This window comes from Fukomys damarensis, unplaced genomic scaffold (assembly GCF_012274545.1).
Source record: "Fukomys damarensis isolate Sample0158 unplaced genomic scaffold, DMR_v1.0_HiC HiC_scaffold_2, whole genome shotgun sequence".
Lineage (NCBI taxonomy): Eukaryota > Metazoa > Chordata > Mammalia > Rodentia > Bathyergidae > Fukomys > Fukomys damarensis.
This window is the reverse complement of record NW_022900914.1, coordinates 39,731,902-39,740,958: the sequence shown is the minus strand read 5'-3', so window position 1 is coordinate 39,740,958 and position 9,057 is coordinate 39,731,902.

The following is a 9,057-nucleotide window of genomic DNA, read 5'->3' as shown; positions in this document are numbered from 1 at the left end:
AGCATAGGAGACAAACATTTTTAAGCTTCTTAAAGATTTACTTCAATCAGAATTCAGAATGAAATATATTTTAATAAAAAATCAAGCAAGGTGTGGTGCCTGCCTGTAATCCCAGCACTCAGGAGACTGAGGCAAGAGTATAGTTCAAGGCCAACCTGGACAAGGTAGTGAGTTCAAACCCAGCCTGAATTACATAGCAAGAACCTGTTCCCCCCAAAAAAAATCAATTTACTCTATTAATTTTTTACATTCAGAGTACACCTGTGCATGTAATGAATCAGTTATGTTAAAAACAAAAAAGAAAGCTATTCTAATGTTACTAAACACTAACCCTGCTTCCTTCAAATGAACTATAAACTGCCTAGCTAAAATGCAAATTGTTCTATGTGTGTTGTGTGAGCTTTAAGTAAATATTTGTACTCCCATCACCAGAGGTTTTATTTTTTTATGAGATTCTACAAAATTAGCATGTGTAGATCTACAAAATTAGCACCTGTATAAACTATTAATTTCTCACTATTATTAAATCTTAGAGGTTTCCGATTGACCAGCACTTTCCAGACTCTAAGTGAGCAAGCTCAATCGAAACAAATATATTCATCAGCATTATAAAACTTCTAACAGAATAGTATACTCACTGATGTCTTCTCTGAAGATAACTTTTCCAAATTTTATCTAGTGTTGCATTCTAAGTCTGTCTGAAATAAGTCAACCTTATAAAAATAAGGAGACTTCAACTTTATTTATTCTTTTAAGATTAGTTTTGCCCTTTCAGTTAGCATTAAGCCAGAGAAGTAATGTGCTAATCTTTTCAGCTAGAACCTAACCATCTAACAGACCAGATAACCAATTAAGCTGTGATTATGATACAGCAAAATACAAATTTTTATTGACTTTAAAATATACAATAAATAGTGTTTTCTAACATAGTTTAGTATGTATAGTGTATCCTTTAATCAAAAATTTCCCCTGCTAACAACATTTTAATGTATACATTTCCATTTTCTTTTTCTAAAGTTAGCACAGTTCTTACAATGAATTCAAGTATTTTAAAAGTACTATTATGTATCAGTCCCTTCTTGGTGCTAATAAAAAGATTAATAAAACATACTATATGTTTTCAAATACCTCTTGATCTACCAGGAGAGATAAATAAACTAGTAACTAAAGTAATACAATAAATACTGAAATAAAGGTATGAACAAAGTGCTATGAGAAGCCCAGAGGCAGGAAGGATTAATTCTGTCTGGGAATGGTGGTGGAAGGAATAGGATTTTCCCTGTGGGAAGAAGTGGAAGGAAGACTATTTCAAGAAGAGGAACCACATGATAAAAAGGCATAATGAGAAAGAAAAGGCATAATGAATGTACACAGCTTCTTTGGGAAACAATAAGTAGCCTGGTGTGGCTAAAACATGTGATTCTTTCAGGATAACAGCAAAAGTCATGTGAAAGATCTAAACTTTTTGTTATAATGCAAGCAATGAAAAGCCATTTCATTACTTTCATGTCATTGAAAAGCAGGAAGGATATGTTAACTGGTATCTTAGAAAGAAAATTTTGTGGCAGTGTGAAAGACTGACCAGAGAAAAAAGAACAGAAGGCAGGGAAATAGAAAACTATTACACTGAAAAAGGCAGAATTCTGTGAAGTGACTGTGAAAGTAGAGAGAAAGGAATGAATGGATTTGAGATGTATTTCAGGAATGGATATGATGTCTATTTGATGGAGAAGGAAAGGGAAGAAGAATCAAAGATTCCACTGTGTAGTTTGGCTTACATGATTACGTAATTTAAATTGAAAACAATAAAGATAAAAAATGAGCTCAGGGTAGTAAATATTTTCAGGACATTCAAGTGGAGAGATTCAGAGGACAGCTAGATATAAGAGTTTAAATTGAGAAGTGTAGGCAATACCAAAAATGCGGTTTTGGGTTTAGTAACAAAGATGATATCTGCAGTTAGATGAACAGATGAAGTGTCAAGAAAGAAGAGGAGCCATTGCTAAATATTACACACAGAAAAAATAAGGCTTTAAATACGCAAGGTAAACTCTTCAAGGGATATTTTATTTAAAAATATGGGAAAATAATCAAGTGGTAAGAAAGGATATCCTAACAAAACCAATCAAAAAAGAAAAGCTTAACAAATTCAGCTATATAAAAATCCCATAAAAAAGAATTAGAGCTGCTGGATGTCATGGCATACATCTGTAATCCCAACAATCGGAAGGCTGATGCAGGAAGACTGAGTTTGAGGCTATCCTGAACTACACTACAAGACTCAGTCTCAGAAGAAAAAACAGGTGCAACCCACAAAATGGAAAAAGTATCTGCAACACATATAATTAACAAGGGATTAATATGCAAAATATATAAGGAGCTCTTATAAAGCTGAGAGAAAGCAAACAATCTAATAGGAAAAAAGCAAATAAAACAATAGGCAATTCACAAAAGAGAAAATCCAAATAAACAACAAACATAAGGATCTCGATCTATGTAGTAATCAAGAAAATACAAAGTAAGCCAGATGTGGTGGCACACACCTATAATCCTAGCACTCAGTAGGCTGAGGCAGGAGGACTGCCACAAAACTGAGAGAGCCTGAACTACATAGTGAAATAGGGTGTCTCAAGAAACAACAAGGGAAATACAAAATAAACCTACAATAAGACACTACTACAGCCCAACAAACTGGTGAAGTTTGATTTTTTTTGTTTTGCTTTGTTTTAGTTTTTGTTTTTTGCAGAAGCTGGGATTGAATCCAGGGCCTTGCACATATTAGGTGAGCACTCTACCACTGAGCTACATCCCCAGTCTTGGCAAGGTTTCAAAAGCGTAACAATGCTAAGCTTTGGCCAAGAAAAAAAAAAGCAACTACAATTCTCATTTACTATTTGAGAATGTAACACAACCAATTTGGAAAATTAAGCCAGTATCTGATAGCCAAGTTAAAAATACAGATCCCTTAGGGTTCAGAAATTTCACTCCCAGGCTATGCTATACAGATTTGCAAAATTATGTGCACTAGATTACATAAAAGAATGTTCAAAGTGCCACTACTATAACTACTTCAAAATGGAAACAACCCAAATATCCATCAACAGTAAAACAAATAACTGTGGTGTATTCATACAGTGGAATACTATAAAGCATGCAGCAATGAAAATGAACAAGCTTTAGGTACATAATTATAGAGTATAAATATAATGTTAAGTGAAGATTCTATCCATATAAAATTTTAAACAGGGAAAATAAAACCATATTGTTTAAGAATTCTTATACAACTGGTAAAATTAGAGAAAAATGCAAGAAAACAATTACTATAAATGATAGGATAATGATTACATCTGGGGATACAGGAATTATGATAACCAAGGGATACCCGGGGAAATTCTGCAGACTTAATGTTTTTCTTGACCTGGATGGTGATGATTACATGATGTTAATAACCATTTAACAAAATGTATATTAAATTCTATGAACTTTCAAATAATTTGTAACCTTTTAATGAACTAAATTTTGAAATGGTCTCATACTTTACAAGAGATATGGTAGTGAAAAGTAACCAAACATTCTGATTTTTAAGGATAATTAAAAGACTATGAGGGCTGAGTGCTTACCCAGCATGTCCATAGCTCTAAATCCAATCTCCAGCACTAAAAAACAAACAAAAAAGAAACTAGGAAAGCATCAAGTCCATTCAACACTAATTCTGAACAGCACAAAGAAAAAAAAGTAATTTTGCATCAGAGAGGAAGTAAACCTGTTCCAAAGTTGATGAACTTCATTGTTTCATTCACTAACAGACATAGTTGAGGTCTACCTTGTGTTTGGCACTGTGCCAAAGCTTTAGACTACGGGAAATTTTAAATTTTACTATGTAGGCTTCTCTTAGCATTAGATCTCGCATTGATTTCTAATCTTTCTTGGTAAAAAAAGTTTGCCCAGCTTATTGATTGGGTTACAATCTCAGGATAAAACAAGAACTAATAAAAAGTTCAAATAAAAGGTATACAGGAATGATTAGGCTCTCATCTGAGTACATAATGAGTTTGTCTCAGCTGAGAAAATACAGAGAGAAAAAAGGGTGCTAGCTATTTTCTTCACACATAGTAATAAATAAGAACATATGACCCTCACCTTTACATCAGGTAGGGGGGAAACTGAGAAGTCAGTAGCAGAAGTGGAGTCTTGAAGTCTTGAAATGAGCGTTTTAAAAACCAAAAAAAAAGGTGCAATTTAAACAAGACTTCTGTGCTTTGCTTATCAATAAAAGAAACCTAAAAAGTGATGTGGTTCTCTATCATTCAACTTGTTAACCCACTTTGAAATTTTCAGATTTAGCTCTTGAAAAAAATGTTTTTTATCTAAAAAGATTAAAAACAACAAAGCAGCCTATCAGCTTCAAACCTTAAAAGGTTCCCAAATAGTTATAGTTAGAGAAAAAAAACTCAATATCTGTTTACAAACAGATAAAACCTTGTATATAAAGCTATTAACATGTTCCCAACTCTTTATATGGTTTATACAACTTTTCCTGGATTAGAATTCATATAATTCAGTAAAGCAAAGCCCTCCTAAGGAACAACAACAACAACAAAGTCTATAAAGAACGAAAAACACCACTTAAAAATTTGAAATAACCAGTGAAGAATTTTTAAAATACTTAAGAAATTAAAATTAGCAAAATATTAAAATAAGGAATTAATGGGGAAATAGGAAGATGAGACCTAGTTATCAGACTAGTCTCCTCTATTGCTATATGTACTAAAATGCAATAAAATGAGGCTTTAGTGATACCCAGAAATTGAAAGGTAAAAATGTTTCATGAAGTCATTTTCAATTATCAAAACCCAACCTTTACAACTTTGGGTTGGGGTTGTACCTCAATGGTAGAGTTCTTGCCTCATATATATGAGGTCCTGGGTTCAATCCCCACCCCCCCCAAAAAAAATATTCAAGTTGAATTTAGATAAAGCATGTTTTGCTAATGTTAAATCAGGAAATCTGGCAATCCCAGTCTCAAATGACATGGTATGTTTTTAAAAATTAACATTTGGTTGGGGATTTAGCTCAGTGGCACCACGCCTGCCTTGCAGGTACAAGGTTATGAGTTTAATCCCTGATTTAAAAAATAATAATAATAATTAACATTTGGTAATATAATAAAAATTTCAGGTAGCCCTTATAGCAGAAGAAAATGGAATCTGAATTCTGAGTACCAAGAACTGCTCTACCACTACATAACCTTGAATGAGTATCCAAGCCACTCTCAGCCTCAGCTTACCCAACCTCTCAAGACTTGAGCAGATTAAAGAAAGCAATATTACCTGTATAATATCATGTAAACTTTAAAGCACAGGAAGCTCAATTTCCTTATCTCATTGCAAAGACTACTTTCTGAAAACTATGTAATAATGGGGAGGAGGAATCAAACCCAGGGCACTAAGCATACTAGGCAAAGTTTGAACCACTGACCTACACTTCTGGTCCCCTATTCACTTTTTAAAAAATTATGAAACAACCTTGTGTTCAAAAATATAGTAATAGTCATATATACTCTTGCTCAGCTTTAACAACTATCAGCTGAAGAAGCTAATCTTGCTTCTTCACTGCTTCTTTTCCTCAGTTATTTTGAAGCAAGTCCCAGACATCATGTCATTAGCTTCCTAAGGGCTAAACGCAATGGGTTCTTTTCAGTGGATGTACAGGTATATGAAGTCCAAATATGAGGTTGCAGGTAACAAAACAGATTTGAGAATTATGAACAAAATTAATATTTAAGTTACACTTTTGAAAGAGGTCAAATATAAACACTTGGGAAATTATAGTTTCTCTTGGTCCTCTTTCATTAAGAACATAAATAGACATAAAGCACATTTTTTTCCACCAACAAAGAAACTCTATCAGTTTACAGAGGCATATATGTTTATATCTGATGTTTTAAGTATTTTCCTTTCTTAAAAAGGGGTCCCTATACAGTAACAATGACAACTCTAAAGGATTTAACAAAATACCTAATATATAGATATATTTCATGTAACATCAAATGTAAACACTGATACTATAACTAACTGAAAATCTACTTTTCAAATTATTTGTCAAAAACTTATCACACCATGTATATTTTACTATTCTTTAAAGTATAAAAATCTGTTTTATAATTTCCTTCAGATGTATATTTCACAGTAAAATTTTTAAGATAAAGTTTAACGAGAAATATAATTTCTATATTGAAATAGCTATGACAGATGATGGTATATCTTAGAAGCATTTAGAGCTTTGAACATACATAAGAATATTTGTGTACTAAAAATATTTTATAAGCTCTTTAGACACCAAGCTGTTGAATCAGAGACCGTTTATTCTTACATTTTAGTTTTTACTCCATGTCAAAATTAGTTATGATTTATTTATACTCCAATCCCCCTCAAAAATTGGACCCAAGTTTCTTAAATCCTAGTTTTACAATCCACTTTAAAAGAATTTCTAACATTTTCTAAAATAGTTTTCATAAGCTGTTCAATAAAGATTAACCTTTTAAAAAAAGTATTTGTGACCTTCAGAGTGGAATGTAATTTTGTCCCTTTGATTATATTAGTCATGAAGTAAAAGATCCAAAGGGGGTAAAAGAGGTACAATTTTTAGAAACACAATGGATTTTCAATGTTTAAATTTTGATAAATTGTCATTGATTAAACAGAGCCTAAGTCTTTTTTGATTAGAAGGAACTCCAAAATATTTTAAGCACATCCTTATCTTCCAAGTAATAATCCTAGAAACAAAAATACAGTTATATATATTAGTAATGTGCAATTCAATTTCAAGTGCACCATACACTTCTTTGTTTTATTTTTTCCTCAGGAAAAAAATGGATATATTTAAAAGTACTTTCCACTTTAGCTATACTGCATAACTGCCATTTCATCTAAATTACTGAAAAAATTTCAAATGTTTTCGGCCTCTTAAAGCTTCTGAAGGACTAGTGTTTTAAGTAAACTCCAACTCAATTTTAAAACATGATTAAAGAAATATTAATCAAAATGAGATCTCTCTCTCACCCCAATACAATTTTTTTTTAAAGATACCAGTAAGTTACAATATGATGGTTACGAGGCATAATTGCTTTCTCAGGAACAATCCTACTAAACAGCTCCCCAAAGCTTCAAGTTTTCAAAAAGTACATCCAAACACCCAACAGAACTTAAGCAGATTAATACCGTGTATTGAAGATATGTTCTTATCGTCAAATAAGCAGCACATTGCTATCATCCACTATTCATTTTTAAATTGGTGGGTTTTAATTATTATAGAACTTGAGTTTTTTTTTCATTTTACACATTAAAATGTATAGGGGAAGGGAGAGAAAGTGTGGAAAATATAGAGTAATTCTTTGAGAACTTGTTCTGTTTTTAATTAGGGAATTATATAAAGATATCTTGTTGCCGTTCTTAAATTAATTCTGCATCAGAAGCCAAGTGATTTCTGGTCTAGAATAGTAATGATCCAGATTTTCTGTACCAATAATGTATATATTAACGACATTTATATATCATATATTACATTTCTATACAGTACCTCTAAAGACAACCTTAACTCTTGTCATCAGGCACTATTGAAATCATTAGCATATAATTAATTCTGACAGAGTGGTGAATTTATCTTTTACTTTCATAACTGGAAAAAAACAGCAATTTAGCTGCAGAATTTAAGGAATTTTGCTCAAATTCTTTCTACATGAATAAATATAGTAATTTTCTTTTCACACAAGAAATCAGTTTTTTCTATATTTGAAATATAGCAGACATGAATTTGCTGATACTCGGTGTCTTAAGTTTTTATCTGTTTTTCCCCTAATATTTCCCCCTCACAGTTAAAACACTATTGCTTTATGACTTTTTCCCCCAAAATAAAAAAATTCACAATGGAAAATGCTGTTCCTATACAGTCTCAGTAGCTCCTACAGATGTTACATAAGAGCTCTTCAACAAACGAAGTTACTTTACTGAATCATTTGAGAGCGTCCACAAATCAATAGTGCCCTTGAGATACTTTAAGATTAAAAAGCAAACTTTAAAAATTACAGCTATGACCCATCCTTTACCCCCAAAGCACCTTACACGCGTTCATTTAAGGGTACACTTTTTTCCCCATACAGTGTGAGCAGAGATTCCAAGCTATGAAGAGAAAAAGTAAAGATTTCGTTGAGCCTTTAAAAAAAGACGTCTTAGCATCGCTACATTTTCTACGGTTGCTAAATGTCCTAAATTCCTTCAATTCTAGGTTGCTAAATGTCCTAAACCCCTTAAACTCTAGTTGTTTCCATTTTGTCACGAACACCAAAACACAAATAGAACAAGCTTACTTTGAAGAGATGTGTGAGCCAAGGACAGTTCTCAAAGAACCTGACTGTTAACAGGTGGCAGGGCGGCCCGGGAGGGACCTACCGCGTCCCACCGCCGCGGCCACTGCAGCCGCCCAGGGGACTCCCAGCCAGCGGAGGAGGCCCTCATCACACCCCTAACCCTACACTCCGGCAACCAGAGGTGGCGCCTCAGGCTGCGTCTTCGGGAGACTCTGGGAGAAGCACGTGCCTCCCCTCGAAGCCTTGAGCCGGGGCGGGAACTCTGGCCGGGCCTCAGCGCTCCGGACCACAATGGTCCCCCACCCCTGCCCGAGGAGCAGGCTTCGAAGCTTCTAGATGCTTCTAGAAGCCAGGACGCGGTCGGACCAGGGGGTCGCATTCTACCGTCTCACTCAGCTGTGGCAGACAGCATGAAGTTGCGCGACGTCCCAGGCTGACTGGGAGCCCAGTAACAACTGAGGCCCAGGGGTTTGGGTACCTTGCTCCGGAGGCCTCGCGGTCGTCCGAGTCAGTGTAAAGTCGCGTCTCTTGGTTTCTTTCCACCTAGAAGCCAAGAGGCCCCACGGTGCTGCGAGGCGGCCGGGGCCACTGCAGCACCTGGGCCTGGAGCAGCGCCGGGAGACGCAGGCTGGGCCGCTAAGAGAAGCGCTCAGGAGATCAGCAGCCCGGGTGCCCAGGCCGGGGCGCCTAAG